Source organism: Pleurodeles waltl, chromosome 8 (assembly GCF_031143425.1).
Source record: "Pleurodeles waltl isolate 20211129_DDA chromosome 8, aPleWal1.hap1.20221129, whole genome shotgun sequence".
Classification (NCBI taxonomy): Eukaryota; Metazoa; Chordata; class Amphibia; order Caudata; family Salamandridae; genus Pleurodeles; species Pleurodeles waltl.
In genome coordinates this window covers 1,523,714,868-1,523,732,553 of record NC_090447.1, presented here as the reverse complement: position 1 = coordinate 1,523,732,553, position 17,686 = coordinate 1,523,714,868, and positions in this window count along the sequence as shown.

The following is a 17,686-nucleotide window of genomic DNA, read 5'->3' as shown; positions in this document are numbered from 1 at the left end:
ATAGAAACTGTATCCGCGCATGCTCAAACAGCAGGTACCTCTCCCTATGTCATGCGCAGTAGAAAGATACTGACCCACCTCAGGGGGCGGCTCTCACCGAGACCCTGGGTCTGTTGTCTGGTTCTGGAAGGGCCAGGAGCTGATGCTTGGATACCAGTTCGTGTAAAACCCCTGAAAGCACTTTGATCTCAGCACTGTTGCCCTTGTTTCTTTTAAAAGTATTTTAGGACTGACTTGCATTGGAATTCCTGCATTAAATTTATATTGAAAAAACGTACAGATTTTTAATTATATTTTTATAGCTGTTTTGGCATAAAAATACTGGCCAGGCTGGTAGAGGTGTCAAACAAGCCTAGGGGTAACAAATGCTAACGCTTGTGATCCTGTGTTACATGTTGGGGGGGACTCTGCACTATAATGAAACATTTGCTAGCATTCACGCCAAGAATTTTCAATTCCATTAAGGACAGGGAGGCAAGGATTATGCTTCTCTTTCTTTAGTACTCAAAAAACAGCAGCCAATCACAAAACAGAAAACTTCAACTACATCTCTACATATGCTTAGCACAATATGTCCACCAATCACATCCCCCTAGACCCTATTAGAGTCCTTAATAGCATCTTGGACTCCTCTTTCTTTGCTCAGGGGAACTGTATCTTGGTCGATGAACTGCTTACAATGAACTTGCAGGACGTCAACATGACGAATCCCTATGAAACGTTTTGATCCATCTCAATATCAAACTCGGACACTTCAACTTCTTGTTCAACAAGTCCTTTTTTCATTCCGCTTTTTGTTCCTATCCTAAGAAACAAGACAGAACATTTAGATAACTTCCAAATTGTCACTTAAATTATCTGGGTGGGATAAAGTTGATATTACACATAGATTACTCTTTATATACTGACTTAATCATACATTATCAGATCAATAACTGGGTGGGATAATCCTCACCTCCGTGTCCTTAATAGAATTGAAAATTCTTGGAGCAAATGCTAGCACATGTTCCATGCTATGTCGGGACCGGAGACTCAGATTATGTTAGTTCAAGCTGATTGAAAAACTCTTGTTGCAATATCACCAACCGGCTTATAATAAAACTGCCTAAAAGTAGAATCTGAAGACCAATCAGCTTATTTCATAATATTTTGCACTGCTACTCCCATCGCTACAGATTTGGAAGCCATCGCTCCTCTAATCGAATGAGCTCCAAACTGTTTAACATCAATCCCTGCCTCGACCATCACCCCTCTTAGCCATCTGGCAATGGTCGCAGCAGACACAAGTTTGAAAGGTTTCTGCAATTAAATCAGTAATTGACCTTCCACATCTGACCTGAATGCTCTAGTACATTCTTCATATTGTTTCAAGCAATTTACAACATACAATTTTGTACTGAAGGGGTATGCAAAGTACTCTATACATGTAGACATCGTTTTCGTCCTTCTAGTAATACTGAAAGAGACACCTTCCAGTGTAAACACTCTACCTGCAAGATCCAGAGCTTTCACATCTGAAGACCGTCGACATGCTGCAAGGCATTAAAGCATTGCTAATTTGGCCGATATTTGTTTCCTAGTCAAGTAAATGTTCTCAGGCCATCTCTCAAACAACTTAAACAATAGGTTATGTTATGTTAAGAGAATTTATAAAGCACATGGCTACCCGAAGGCCTCCCAGCACTAATTTTCAGAACATGGTATAACGGTTAAGCTTGAAAAAGCCAAGTTTTAAGCAATCGACAGGAGGAGAGCTCATGGCTGGCCAACCGGAGGCGGAGAGGTAATGAATTCCATAATTTGCCTCCTAAAAAGGCCATTGAGCTTCCCCCCCATATGGCCTTTTTTACAATTGGGGAGGTCTAACTAGCGCCACCGCCAAAGATCTAAGCTGCAGAGGGGGTAAAAAAAGAGGCTAAGGGCCTTAACAAAGAAGGACCTCTGTTATGTAGGGATCTGTGAATATAGCACAGAGCTTTGAATTTTATGCGCTGTGCCACGGGAAGCCAATGAAGAGAGAAGATAGCCTCTTTAGCAGGCATATGTCTAGCTATGTCTAGAAGGAGCCAGGCGGAAGCATTCTGAACCACCTGCAATTTCCTACTTACATACTTTGGAGAGCCGAAATACAATACTTTACCATAGTCAAGACGAGAATTAATAAGGGGCTGAACGATAAGTCATTTAGCTACAAATGGAAGAATTCTGAAGAGTTTCTCAACAGTCTAAACAGACTGAAATAGGTTGCGGAGATCTTTTTTATATGATAATCCATTGTGAGCCAGGGGTACAACCAGACACCTAAGCTCTTAACATTCTCTTTAGGTGAAGGCAGGTTCCTTAATGGATCCAAGATGTGAGGATGAAGCCCCAATTGGGGACAATGTCACAGTACCATTATTTCAGTTTTATCTTCGTTAAGTTTAAGCTTACATTCTGACATCCATCTGGTTACTGCTTGGAGGCAAAGTATGAGTGCAGAGTGGTTGGTGCTGGGGTTAGTGGAAAATGAAACTACCAGCTGAGTGTCATCTGCATATGACACTATTGACCGACCGTAAGGCTTCACAATCTCTCCGAGTGGAAACATGTAAATATTGAACAAGGTGGGGGCTAAGGGAAGAATCCTGGGGTACCCCACAGTTGATCGATAGTGGGTTAGATAGAAAGGACCAGTCCAATACCTGAAAGGTCCTCCTTTCTAAAAAGGAGAAAAGGCAGCTCAGAGTACTGCCTGTAATTCCAAGGTCCGCCAATCTTAAAAGAAGTATACTGTGATCCATAGTGTGAAAAGCCGGACTGAGGTCAAGAAGGATAATTTCTGTTGCACCACCTTGATCAAGGAGCCATCTAGTCTCACAGTGCCTGCTAGCAATGCCAACTCTGTGCTACAGAGTGGACTAAAACCCATCTGAGTGGGATAAAGAATGTCATTATCTTCAAGGAAACAAGACAGCTGGATGTTCACATGCTTTTCAATTAGTTTAGACACTGCTGGTAACATTGAGATAGGTCTGTAGTTATTCCGAAGGCCTGCATCAAGGTGAGGCTTTTTCAATGGGGGCTTGACTATGGCATGTTTCCATTGGTCAGGAACAATGCTCCTGTTAAGGAAGGAATTCAGAAGGTCGGTGACCACCGGGGCTATAACAGAGGCACCCAATGCAAGAACATGTTGGGGGGGGGCAGGATCAAGAGGAGAGCCTGATTTCAGTGCAAGTAGTGAGATGGATACCAAATCCTCATTAAGGGGAGCGAAATGTGAAAGTGAAATACCATGTGGGGTGTTCTGACATAGTATTAGAAGCGTAATATAAGTTTCCAGAAAAGGCCGAATAGATGTCTGCTATCTTTTGTTGAAAGTACAGTGCTAAGTTATTACTATGTGCTTGGGAGGCCTCCAAAAGCTCATTATGCGTAATAGGCTGTGCTACCTCTAAGTATTTGAAAGATCTCCTTAGGTGAGTTAGAGGACTGTTCAATTCTTGATGCATAGTAAGTGGACTGAGCTGATTTAATTTCTAAATGGAAGTGTCTGATTGTCTTTCTATACTCCCCCTTTAAAGAGGGATCATATGATTTTCTCAATTTCCTTTCCAGGCGCCTACATACTTTTTTGAATATGTGAAGGTGAGAGGAAAACCAAGGAGCATTTTTCTTTCGTCGGGTCCCTGCTTTGGTTGAATAAGGGAATATTATATCTAAGGTTTTAGTAACCCACCCATTGAATGCCTGTGGGATGTCAACCCACAATGTTTTGTGGGTTGATATCCCACAAAAACGTATATTTCGGCTTCGGAGGATTAGACACTCTAATGCCCTTAAGAAGCTTAGAAATGACGGGATGCATTACAACCGGATTATTATTCACTTTAACGTGTCCTGCTGAAATGGTGGAACAAAACTTATTTACTGACCTGTAAGAGAGGCCCTCCACCCCTTTCTGCGATAAAGAGTTTACTAATTCCACTATCCCTGCTGCCACGGGATCCACGTGCCTTCCCAAGAACCAACCCCGCTAAGATCTCCTTGCTGACGAGTATCTCCTCCTAGTAGACGGTGCCCATGCTTTACTGATAAAGCTTGCAGCAATGTCCGAAAAGCCTGACAAGCACCACTGCTGCCTGAAAGCCTCCAAGACATCAGATGCAACTGCCTCTCCACTACCGGAGGGTGCAGCTCTCCTTGGGGTCCCAATAGCATCTCCTGCGACCACGGAAGAAGCAGAATAGAGTCGCAGGCTAGCTCTAGAAGCAGTGGAAACCACGTTGCACCTTCTAAACCAGAGTGATGAACACCACTTCCGCCACCAGCTTCTTGATTTGAGTCGCTACTCTCAGTATCATCGCAAAGGGGGGAAAGGCATAATTGAGCTCCCCTGTCCAGTCTTGGGAAAAGGCATCCGTGGTCCTTGCGAGAGGGTCCGGCCTCTATCTGAAAAACTCTTCCAACTGTTGTTTCAGGTGGGAGGCAAAGAGATCTCTCTTGCACCGACCCCATACCTCTTGGTTCAACTGGAATAGCTGCGGAAGAAGCTTCCAGTCGCTGTGATCTCGGAGGTACCTGGAGTTCCTGTCTGCTATTACATTGGTCTGTCCCAGGATGTACTCTGCTACCACTACCAGCTTGTGGGTCAAGCAATAATGCAAGAAATCCTTGGCTATCTCTGCCAGAAGGGGCGATCTTGTACCCCCCAACTTGTTGATATAGCGGACTGCCAAGATGTTGTCCATCCTTACCAGAATGGAGCACAAGACTTACTTGGGGGACAAGGTCCTGATCACAAAAGATCCTGCTAGTAGCTCCATGCAGTTGATATGTAGCCGGAGTTCCTGTTGAGACCATCTGCCCTCCGTTGAGATGTCCCCGCATTGAGCTCCCGAGCCCCACAGACTGGCATCTGACTCTATTATTGCCTCCGGTTGGGAACTGAAAATAGCTCTGCCATCCCAGGCATCCACCTGCGTCAGCCACCACCTGAGTTCTGTTCTGGCCTCCTCTGTCAGGGGAACCTGCTCCGAATATGCCAGACCTCTCTGCAGGTGTTGAATCTTGAGCCTCTGCAAGGCTTGGTAATGTAAAGGCCCCGGGAATATTGCCAAACTCGAGGATGCTAAGAGGCCCATAATGTGTGCTATTTTTCTCAGGGACAGTGAGGGTTGCGCTAAGGCTACCCTCAACTCTCTCTTGATGTGCGGAAGTTTGGCCCGGGGAAGGATCAATTGCGATGTCTCCGAGTTGATCACAAACCCCAGTAACTCCACCGCTCTGGTGGGTACAAGGCTCAACTTGTCCTCGTTTATAACAAACCCCAGATCCTGCAAGAGAGATATTGTCATGAGACCGTGTTGCTTCACCAACTCCTGGGATTGAGCCATGATCAAAATATTGTCGAGATATATTATAATCCGAATCCCTTTCTCTCGCAAGTGAGCTACCACCGGCTTGAGCAGTTGAGGTGCCGATGAAAGTCCGAAAGGCAGGACCAAATATTACAGCCATTTGTCCCTCCATCTGAATTGGAGGAACCTCCTGTGAGGATGCCAAATGGGAACCGTTAGATAGGCGTCCTTTCGATCTAGACACATCTGGTAGTAGATGAAGTCCCTCCATCTTGAAGTGCCGATAAACAATGAAATAATTGAGCTCTCTGAGGTTCAGCACTAAACAGTGTCCTCCTCCCCGCTTTTGTACAAGAAAAATGTTGCTGAAAACCCCAGCAGGATGGGGTTCGCAAAAGGCTACCGCCCATTTCTGCATCAAAGCCTCGATTTCTAGATCTATAAAATTGGCCTCTTGTAGGGAAAAACACAGAGGAGGAGGAGGAGTCCGTTGTCGTGGATTCTGGTAAAATTCTAAGCGAAAACCCTGCACAGTCTGCAATACCCATGCATCTTGAGTCACACAATTCCAATTGTGTAAACAGAATTGCACTCAACCCCCCAACTGGATGTGAGAGGAATCCAGAAGTCTTACCTGCTGAAAAACTTGCTTGGGCGCTATTCCTTGCACCTCCTCGCTGGACTCTGTGTCGTTGGAAACCGGATGGGAAGAAAGTGCCACCTCGGGTGTAGTCTTGCCCTCGATTAAAAGATCCTCTTTGGGGACCTTGAAAGTATGCACGGCCTGACGAGCAGCCACTGTCTCGTCCGGCCCGGCCAAAGAGGCCAGAGTGAAACATTCTTTTTTATTAGTTTGCACCTTGTCCAATGTTGTAAACGTGGTGACATATTTTCCAATATCTTTTAGGAATTTGTCGCCGAAGAGGTGACCTTCGGCCAGGGGGCCCGCATCTGCAGCGGCAAGTTCTGTCAAATTAGAGTCAATCCTCATGAGGAGGGATTTGTGCCTTTCTGACGATATGGTGCAGTTGGCGTTGCCTAGCAGGCATATCGTCCTCTGAGTCCACTCGGCCAGTGTGTGGGGGTCGATAGGAGCGCTGGTTTCCTTGGCCCTCAAAGCCATTTCAAGGATTTTTGCCAGGGGACCCGATGAATCCAGAAGCTTATCCTGGCAGGAGCGCCACGCTCGGTCGATCCTTTTCTTCGGATCTTTGGCAATTTTGTTTCAGGAATGTTAACATGCTGGCATCAATCTTGGGCGTTTCTGCCACCTTATTTGGGATTTTGGGCCTAGGACATTCGGCACGCAACCTATCGCGGACCTCCTTGTCAAAGCTCTTGCGCAGCTTATCATGCAAGTACTCCGCTATAGCCTGCGCAGGGGCCCAGTCGGCTGAATGGGTTGAACTGAAACAGGTTGGGAGGGAAAACGGAAAGCTCCTGTGCTTTGAAGGAAGCCACCTTCCTTGCTCTTTTGCGCTTGCGCAGGGAGGTGCTGGAATGAGAGGAATCAGAGTCACTGGGTTCCAAATCTGATGAGGCATTAGCTCCTTTAGGGAATTCTTTAGAGATGGAAGGGACAGAGCAATATTGATGGTCAATCGCAGAGGGTTGGTTTAGAGCTGCCATGGCTCCATTGTGAGGCCAAGAGAGGGAGGTGTCCTTAGATTTGCCGGGAAGAGAAGAGCTCCCTTCCGCCAAACTGCCCTCCGATAATGGAACCAGATCCTGCTTTTTTGCAAAGTGCTCTAATTGTTGGGTTATAGGTTTTAGAGCCACCACCAATGCTTGACTAATCTTCTGAGGGACAGAAGCTGCGAGTGCCCTGCTGACTGCTGAACTGAGGCGTTGATTGCCTCAGACAGACTGTCACCCAAGAACTGACTGTCCTCATAGTACTGCCCATACTCCTCCTCCTTGAAGGGCACCCAATTGGTCATGTTGAATGTAAGGTTGCTGCAAAAGTAGGTAATCTATATCCAGATGGTCCCTGGATGTTAACTGCAGGGGGAGCCTCCCCTAGTGCAATGTACAATAAACAGGCTCCTCAGAGTTAGCAGTCTGTTAATTATTGCAGCCCCCCATGTAAAAGGAGGGCGTCCGGGAGAGCCACAAAATGATCTAAATAAATTGATTCACAAGCGTGCACTCAGCTCTATTGCAGGACCTACTCTGTTGTTGCAGCCTGAGTACAGAGTCTACCGCGCTGACAGGAATGCCAAGAATGCTCGCAATTGCCGACGTCGGGTCAGCGCGTGGAGGAGGAGAAATCAATGTAGGACTGCGCATAGCCCAATCCTACTAGGATAGCCCAATTGGGCTACATGTTCATCCTTGGCTCTTCACCCGGGCCTGATGAGGGGGTGACTCCAGGGCGGCGTTGGACTCGCCGTGCAGGGGGGGAAGGAAAATACGCAGTACAACCCAGTACACGACACGCTGGCAAATGCTCACCTGCTACGGAGCTCCACCGTGCCTGGCTGATTCCGCCACCTGGCTGAGGAATCAGCCGGCCTGCGTGAGGGGAAAAAACACGGTATGGCGGTCGCTTTACAGCTGCGAGCCGTCCGGTCACAACCTAATGATCGCGGCACGGGCAATTATGAGCTAAACATTATAGCTTGACAGCATTTCAATACCAGTCAGATAGAAATTGTAAGGGAAATGAGAGGCACTTATCTTGTATGCTCGAGCAGCAAAGAAAGAGGAGTTCAAGATGGTGTTAATGACTCCAATAGGGGCTGGGGGGATGTGATTGGTGGACATATTGTGCTAAGCATATTGGGAAATGTAGTTGAAGTTTTCAGTTTTGTGATTGGCTGCTGTTTTTTGAGTAGTAAAGAAGCATAATCTGAACCTGTGGTCCTGACATAGAATCTCAGCCAACAGGCCTGGTCCAAGCACCACAATCAGCGCCAGAGCTTCAGAAATACTGCACCAGTATGTAACACAAAGACACAAGATGAGACAAGAGAGGCTGCACCTGGGTGTGTGCAAGGACCCCTAGGACACACCACCTGTGAAAGGCCATGAACTGAGAGTTGTGAAGTACCAAACTACAAGCCAGTGGTAGCATCCTTTAGCCCCAAGGAGGGTGGGTTTGAGAAGTCCTGGAGGAAAAATCCTTCAAAACTAACGTACATGACCATTTTATTTTGTGTTTGGGAGTGTGGGGCTTATTTTTGTTATATATTGTATAGGGTGGGTCACACCCGCCTTCAGCTTGCCAATGACTCCCGCACTCGGACGGTGTGCAGGCCTGGGGAATTGTAAAATTACATACACGCACACATGGTTGGTTTCATCGGCTCCCGGACTCTCTGGCGCGACGCCAACCCGGTCTTTTTATTAACTCTCGCCCCGCGTACGGGGCTCAACCACAAATCCCCTGGGAGCAGGGGTAACCACTGGCTGCATCGCGTTACACAACACGCGATCCAGCAAACACCCCTCCCCACTTGGTACCTCCTGGAGGTTCCAAACATAACATTCCTCCTCAACCATAAACAAAACAAACTATGGACGAAAAACTAAACATGCCCACAGGGATATAGCGTTGGCCAGGCCAACACAGTATGGCTGTCCATAAGAACAACACCCCAGACCAAAACTTGGGTGATACACTTCTCCAACGTGCGGCTGTATGACCTCTAACAAAACCCCGCTTACTCACAAACATAGTCTCTCAGTCTCTCGGGGAGTGTCAGGCGAGATCGCAGATTGTACCTGCCCAGGCCACTTCTTCGGGTTGCTTCCGAGTTACTGCCCTCCGCCGGTGCTTCTGCAGGTACGTCGTCCTGGTTCGGGACAGGGGACCCTGGCGTTGTGGTTTTTTGTGCTGCCAGTCCCTCTCCCATCTGCAAGTTGCCACTCGCCAGCCAGTGTTCAGCGGTGCCACCGACTCTCCCAAACTCGCATTCTCCTTCCTCGTGATCACTGTTATTTCCGCTCTCTTGATGATCCGCTGGAGCTCCATGATATCTTTTGAAACATGAGATGTTCCTCGTGACCACTTCATCACCTTTCGTGACAGTCACTAGGGTTCCCTTCACTCGGGTAACTGCCCACATTCCGGACTCGAAACGAGTTTTGAACTTGCTCCCTGGACGTCGGTTCTTCATTAGCACCACATCCCCTATGTTCAGACTTCTTGGACGAGCTCTCCTTTTCTTTGACATCCGCTCATTGTATACCTGTCTTTGTCTCAGCCTTGTTTCCACTCGTTCTTGCCTGGTTTTACCCAGTCCCGGCTTCTCTGCCATTGTTTCCGCTTGGGGAATGGTGTCCCTCACTTCTCGTTGTATGCACATATGGCTCGGAGATACCCCTGTTGTACTGTGTGGCGTCAGGCGATATTCCCTCAAAAATTCAAAAATAGCACAGTCTATATTCCTTCCTCTCACTACCGCAATCCTTAGTACTTTGTTTAGAGTCCTCATAAATCTTTCCACCTCTCCATTGGCTTGAGGCCATCGCGGTGTAATTTTTCTGTGCTGAATCGCATGAGATGCCAAATATGCTGCAAACTCGTGGCTGGAGAATGGGGGACCATTATCGGTTCTCAGTTCTTGTATGATCCCGTGCGTAGCCATTATTTTCTCCAAACATGGTATTACCTTGTCAGTGACCGTAGATTCCAACAACTCTACTTCAGGATATTTTGAAAAATCATCAATGACTACTAGCATGTGTCTTCCATCCGGCAAGTTTCCCAGATCTGCACTGGCTCTCTGCCAGGGTGTTGATGGAATCGATTCTGTAATGATGGGTGGTGGTGGATCCGCCGGTCCTACTAACTGACATACATGGCACCTTTGTATAGTCCTCTCCACCCAACCATCCAAATCTGGGAACCACACCTTGCTTCTTAATCTGGCCTTTGTTTTCACCATGCCTTGGTGGGCGGCATGGGCCAAATCCACAGTTCTTTGCCTTAGGCTGCCAGGAATGACAAGTCGACTTCCGCGCAATAGGCAGTTTTCCGACGATACCGCCAACTCCTGCCGGACTCTGAAGAGCGCTTGGAGCGTGTTATTTGCTTCTTCAGTCCTCAAAGCCAAATTTTGCTTCAACAAATGCCACTTTCCATTACTGACGCAAGACATTGTTAGCTGCAAGACCTCATCTTCCTTTGTCGCGTCCTGTATCTCCTTCAAAGACATTGGCAGTGGCCGAGATCTCTCTACTATCATCCTAACATACTCCTCTGTGTTCTCCGTTTCCTCTTCTTCCGATACAGTGGTCGATCTTGCATGTCGGGACAGATAGTCTGCAGGATTCTGGGCTCCTGGCCGATATACCACCGAGAACTGATATCCCTGTAGCTGAAGGATCCATTTTTCAATTCTCGGTGGAGGCTGTGAAACTGTTTGATTGAATAATGGTATCAGTGGCTTGTGATCCGTGTATACCACGAATGGGTGACCATAGATGTACAGATGGTAGTGTCTACAGGCCCAGTTGACTGCCAGCGCCTCTTTCTCTATGTGTGAATACCGTTGTTCTGTGGTCGTCAGTGCTCGGCTGGCATATGCTACTGGTGCCCATGCACCCTCATTATCTCTCTGGGACAGTACTGCTCCCAGACCAATCGGGCTGGCATCCACTGACAGTTCTGTTTCTTTTGCTGGATCGAAAAAAACCAACGTTGTTTCTGCCGATAGTGCCTGCTTCGTGTCTTGAAATGCCATTTCGTGTGTTTCATTCCACTCCCACGGGGTATGAGCCTTTGTTAACTCCCGTAGTGGGGCAGTGAGGGAGGTCAAGTTCGAGATGAATCTCCCGCAGTATGTTACCATCCCCAAAAAACTACGAACTCCTGTGACTGATGTAGGGGGAGGTGCCGATTTTATGTCCGCCACTTTTCCTGGATCAGGTCGAACTCCTTTTTCGGAGAAATTATATCCGAAAAAGGCAATATCCCTTCTCAGAAATTCACACTTTTCACGATGCAGTGTCAAACCATTTGATCGCAATCTTTGGAATACCGATCTCAGCCTCTGCAGGTGTGTTTCCACCGTGGGCGCATGTACCAAGATGTCGTCACTCACATTGATGACTCCTTCGAGGCCAGCCAAAACACCTCTTATGGTATCCTGGAATACTTCTGCCGCACTGGCAATCCCAAAACTCAGGCGTCTGTATCTTCTGAGTCCCACATGGGTTGAGAACGTGGTGATGGCTCGCGACTCCGGAGCCAACATGATCTGATGATATCCAGCCCTTAAGTCCATTTTTGAAAACCATTTGGAACCACTGAGCTCTGCCACGATGTCATCCACCGTAGGCGTTAGGTGACGTTCCCTCCGGATTGCCACGTTTGGGAGGCGCATATCTACACATATGCGTACCTCCCCTGGTTGCTTTGGTTTTCTGGTGACCACAATAGGGGATACCCATGGGGTTGGTCCTTCCACCTTTTCGATGATATCCGCTTCTTCCAGTTTCTTCAATTCTGCCTCAACCTGAGGGCGGAGATGAAAGGCTATGCGTCGGTGTTTTAGCGCAACTGGTTCTATGGACTTGTCAATGTGTAGTTTTATTTGACGGTCTTTCAGGCATCCAATCCCTTGAAATAAATCAGCATACTCTTCTTGTAAACTCTCCAACTCCCCTATGTGTATGCTGAACGCAAAAACCACCAGTTTCAGCGCTTCCGCTGTGCGGCAGCTGAGTAGCATCCCCGTCCCTATCTTGGTGACATACACTTTGGCTTGTACGGTTACATCCTCGTGATTGATATCTGTCACGAAAACTCCGGCCATTGGGAGAGGTCTGGTTGACCCAAAAGCAAACACTTTTACTGTTGTGTGCCGTAGAGCAGGACGATGCCGCATTTGGTCAAACGTTGACTGTGCCAGTATGTTAATTGAAGCTCCCGTGTCAATAAGAGCTGTCACTTGGTGTCCCGCTATTTGTACTTTGCATTTCGGAATTTTTTTTCGACTTTTGCAACCTGGTTCAGCTGTGTGAATAATGTATACTGTCCCTTCTGGCTCATCATCATCCATGTCCGGACTTAGGTCAGGTGGTTGTACTGTCTTTATTCCCTGACTTGTCTTTTGTCTGTCATCTTTTGCTCTCGTGTTTGACCGACAGACCTTTGCGAAATGATTCAGTTTTTGGCAGTTTGCGCACTGCTTTCCCAAGGCTGGGCATTTACCTTGGTGTGGAAATGTTCCTCCGCACATGTAGCATGCTCGGTTTGTGCCTGTCGGTCTTGTCTTGTCCTTTCTTTTTGTCGTGGTGCCTGAGGCAATGACATTTATTGGTTCTGTTTTTATGGTCTGTGCGAGCGCCGATTCCATGTGTGCTGCTCTTACCCTCGACAACTCCTTCGACCTGCCCATCGTTAGCATGTTGGCCATTGTCATGCCTGGGGTCTGAAGTATATGTTCTCTCAGTTTCGTTGAGTGGCATCCTTGTATGAACTGCGCTCTTATTTCATCCTCCGGGTCAGGTAAAGTGCATGTGCTTGCCAGTTCCTTTAACCTTGCATAGTACGTGTCTACCGACTCATCTGCGTGCTGTCTGGCTTGTCGTAATAGAAAACGTTCATAGTCAGGATTTGCCATTGGTTCAAAATAAACTGTTATCGCCCTTTTTAGGGTTCGGTACGTGAATGGTGGTCCTTCTTCAGTCACTGTCTTGCTAATCTTGTGTAGCATCGCTCCGCCCATATGAAGAAGCATCGGTCTTTGCCTATCTGGGTCTAGTGCAACAGCTGCAAAATAGTTCTCTAGACGCTCCACCCAGGATTTCCATTTGGCGGTTTGCGCTGATGGGGGCCCTTCCATAATAAAAGGCTCTATGACTGGAAAAGTGGCCATTCTTTCTCTTTGCTCCTTTGTCCGCCCCTTGTATATATCGTTCCTCCCTATGCTGTGGCTTGTGCTTGTTTCCCTCTTCTTTTATTTTATTTATTCTTGATAAACGTTTTTTTTTTTTTTTTTTTTTTTTTTGATGATGATGAGAGATTCTTTTCTGATGTTTGTCTGGCGTTATGTCCCTCTTTTATACTTTTTTTTTCATGCTTGTGGCCCCCCTCTCCTTTCTGTAATGGTGCTCGCTTTTCCTTGACGATTTGCAGCTCTCTCCTCACCTTTTTTTGTTGCTGCCGCGCTGCCTGCCTGTCTCTGGACGCCAACCGGGGGCGGGAGAACGTGCGCTTTCCGTGCGCGCGTCTTCCTGTATCACCCGCGTCGCTCCGTTGACACGGAGATCCCCGTGCTGAGCCTCCGCCTTTTTGCTGCGGTCCTCCCGACTCCCGTCGTCGTGTTGGGCCCGTCACAGCGCGAAGGTGCTGCCGTGCAGGGGCTAGCCTGCCGCTCTGCACTCCACGTGAGTTCTTTTCCTTTTGGTACCCTCGTCGCCAATTTTGTTATATATTGTATAGGGTGGGTCACACCCGCCTTCAGCTTGCCAATGACTCCCGCACTCGGACGGTGTGCAGGCCTGGGGAATTGTAAAATTACATACACGCACACATGGTTGGTTTCATCGGCTCCCGGACTCTCTGGCGCGACGCCAACCCGGTCTTTTTATTAACTCTCGCCCCGCGTACGGGGCTCAACCACAAATCCCCTGGGAGCAGGGGTAACCACTGGCTGCATCGCGTTACACAACACGCGATCCAGCAAACACCCCTCCCCACTTGGTACCTCCTGGAGGTTCCAAACATAACAATTTTCACGGTGGGTGATCTCACTTAAGTCTATGGGAGGCATTTCACTTGTTGGAAGGTGGAAATAAGTAGAATCGGAGGGTAGCAGCAATCAAATGAGAGTGAGTTGAGATGTGTGCATACACAAGATGTCACAAGCAAGTTAAAACAACAAGGATATTGAAGTGAGGGGTCTGGAAAGAATCACATAAATCCCGAATGTGCTCAAGGTAAGATTTACTTCAAGCGTAGCAACTAGCAGGGCAGCCAGGAGAACAACAACTATCTAATGTCAAAACATATACGTTCTACTCTACATTCCACATTCCTACAAACCCTCATTGTCGCACCCACGAGCTGCCACCCTCCACGTTCCACCCACGAGCACCAGCCAAACCCAACAGATATCTTAGAGAGAGTTGACCTTATGTCGTGTAGGTCAGACACAAATCTTTAGGCCATGTGCATTAACCTTCACATATCCAGCTTTCTTTTCTTTCAGAGAACAACGCATTATGTTCCTCTCAACGGCTTACTCTGAGTGCAAATAAACAGCTAGATGTGTCCAGGAATTCACAGCATGGAGGTGAACAGGACACAAACAGCTTCTCCATTCTCAATTAAAAGCCCTGATCATGGGAAGTGCCACACGTGAGCACTGTGCCACACCACAAGCAGCATGCATGCAGGCAAAGATCTGTACAAGGTGTGCCTTTGATTCACTCCCGTCGTGCAACAACTCTCCTCCAGCACCACCAAATGTTGCAGTTCAAAGAGTTCAGCATTATTAATCCTGCTGGGGCCAGGAATCTAGCCATAGTCATGGATGCCTTTGTCATATACATGAACGGCTGTCCCCCAGTCAATTTAGTAAAGTTGCTGCCCTGAGATGAATGGTTAAAGGCTGTGAGTAATTAATTGCAGTTGGAGAAGCTGTTCGCAGCTTATTAGGGGCTTCCCAACCCACCACCCTGTATAGCTGCCACGTTTCCGAGGTCAGTGTAAGATTAGCTCGGGTTGCCTCTTTACTGTCTGAGGATTGTAGTCCTGGTTTTATAAAGTAATAAAAAAGACTACCAGTCCCAGAATGCAAACAAAATACCTGGAGAAACACAGCTAGTCATGCATGGACTTTGAAAACCTTGCAGGACTAACATGCTCATATGAAATAGGCAGATAGGTACACCCGCTGCCATGTCCTGGATACATAGGTGTCGCTGAAATCAATGCCACCTTGTCTTCCCCAAGCCCCGCTAAATTAAAAGACAGTCTTCATTGTCAGAATGGTCACTGCATGTACCTGAAGTTATGACTAGCACAAGTTCTATTATTATTTAATTCAAATCTTTCTCATGATATCCCACTAATGCACCTCTTCTTGGTCCACTGTTCGTGCTTCCCAATCTTAAATATGGTCCTTAGCGAGTGGCCTCAAACCCGCCCTGTATAGTCTCATGCACAGAACAACCTGAAACTGGAACCTAATTAAAGGTGATCAATCTGCATACCTCAGGAATGTAGGGCTCCCACCTGGTCTCATGTCAGCTAAAGCTGTGAATAAGTGATTCAGGCAGTCCAGTGGGTCTTCTAAATAAGCTGGTGACTGCTATTTCCACGTATCTGCAGCCTGTAAAGAGGCTCTTCTACAAGCTTGTCTAAATGGCGACACAGACTTACTAACTTGGAATGCCACAAAAAATGCTAACCTGAGAGTTGCTTTTAACAGCAGTGTCTCAAATTCTGCCTCAGGCAAGGTGAGGTCATCTAAGTGAATCACAATAGGTTTTGAATAAGCTTTACTATGCAGAAAGCCCCGGTATCCCTTACCAGTGAACAGGGGCTTGCTTTAACAATCCAGAGGTGCTCTATTTGTGGTAGTGTGGTCAATCAGCCTTAGGCTTATTAGAGGGGAGTGTTAGGCATTTGTTGCACACACACAGTCAATAAATGATACAAATACTCAATAAGGAAATCAAACACCAATTTGTAAAAACAACACAGATTTTATACAATTTTATACACCAAGATCTTCGGAATCAGTTAAGTACTTTCAGAGTTATAGATTTTTAGTTATTAGAAAAATACAGTCACATATTGGTTTTGAGACATGAGCTTCGAACACGGTGATGTTATCCTATGGGAGAAACGCACACTGCATAGGTATACTTGCAAACGACTAATAGGATTGTTCTTCTGGACTTAAGGTAAGTAGGAGCCAGGGTCCAAGAAAGCACCAATAGTTCAGTTTTACTTGCCCTGGTGGGTCCGGGTGCAGAGGTGTCTTTCGCGGAGGTAGCCTTGAATGCTACCCGTTTAAGTCAATGGGAAAAGTACCTGTAAGAAAAAGGCTGCAAGTGTGAACTGGGGGTACCAGTCTGGCAGAACCCAAAAGGGGGCTTGGCTCTTGAGGGTCTCAGGGCCACAGAGACGCCATCGTTTGAAGTGAAGCCTGGGGCTTGGGTGCATAGTTGTTTGTCTGGCGTATCAGTGAGTTTGAGGCTCGCACAGTTCTCGGTGTATCTGCAGAAAAGGGAAAAGAAACACAGCAAGATGATGTCTGGCTGGAAGCTGGCCTCTGTTGGAGCCCCGATGTGCAGGTAAGTTTTAGTGGTGGTGGTGTTTAGACAGAACGCAAACAAGCCTTGGTCCTTGCCACAGGCTCTGGTACCCTGGGTATTGGTGCAGAGAGACTCCCGATTGGATCGGCGTCTCGAAGATGAGATGGATTGACAGGGCTGAGCTCCTGGACCCTCAGGGACCTCCTCCTGGGCTGCTGCTGTGTTGGTGGACACGGTGGTCAGCAGAAGAAAGAACCAGAAGTTGTGCTCGGTGCCTGCAGGCAAGTGGTTCCTCCACTTCAAGTGAGATGCTGGCCGGTTGGCGAAGTTCTGGCAAGGATGCACAGCTACAAAATGAGTCGGGTCTTTGCAATTTTCAGGACAGAAGCAGGCAGGCAGGGGTTTGTGCTAAATCCACAGCTAGTCCACAGTTCTGGCATTCTTTGGCTCTTCTTTGTCCTTCTTCTTCTTTGGTCAGACGAATCTAAGTTCCTAGTGTCTGGGGGACCACCTAAATAGTGAATTTAGGGGCATAAAGGAGAGTAAAGGGTAGCAGCCAATGAACTACTGACCCCTGGGGTCACTATACACCCTACATGATCACTTCCTGTGGGAAGTGGGCAGAACCGTGTGCCACAGTTCCTAATTCCACCAAAACCAAGATGGAAGAATTCTTCTTTCGTGGGGCACATCAGGAAGCCCACCTTAGGGGTGTGACTGGTTTGGATGTCTAATTGCATAGCTAAGTTCCTGCCCAGCCTGGTGCCAAATGGGCCTCAGGGCAGGGAATGGAATTCTCCAGGTCTCAAGAAAGCCAGGATCCCATATCAAAGGTGGCAGAGGCTTTCAAGCCTCTGGCCTTGGTATGCAGATTCATTAGCCATCATGCTGGAAGAGGCGATAACACCTTCTCCAAAACAGGCTTTGTGTCTTGACCTCCGAGAGTGCAGGGTCTCACCTATAGGGGGTTAGAAACTCATCTGTGATGGCAGGCTGGACAATACCAGTCAGCCAACACACTAGAGGACTAGTAGGTTTCAGCAGGCACCTCTAAGGTGCCCTCTGGGTGCATGGACCATTCCACACATTCTGCAATGGCAGTCTGCATGTATTTGTGTGTCGGT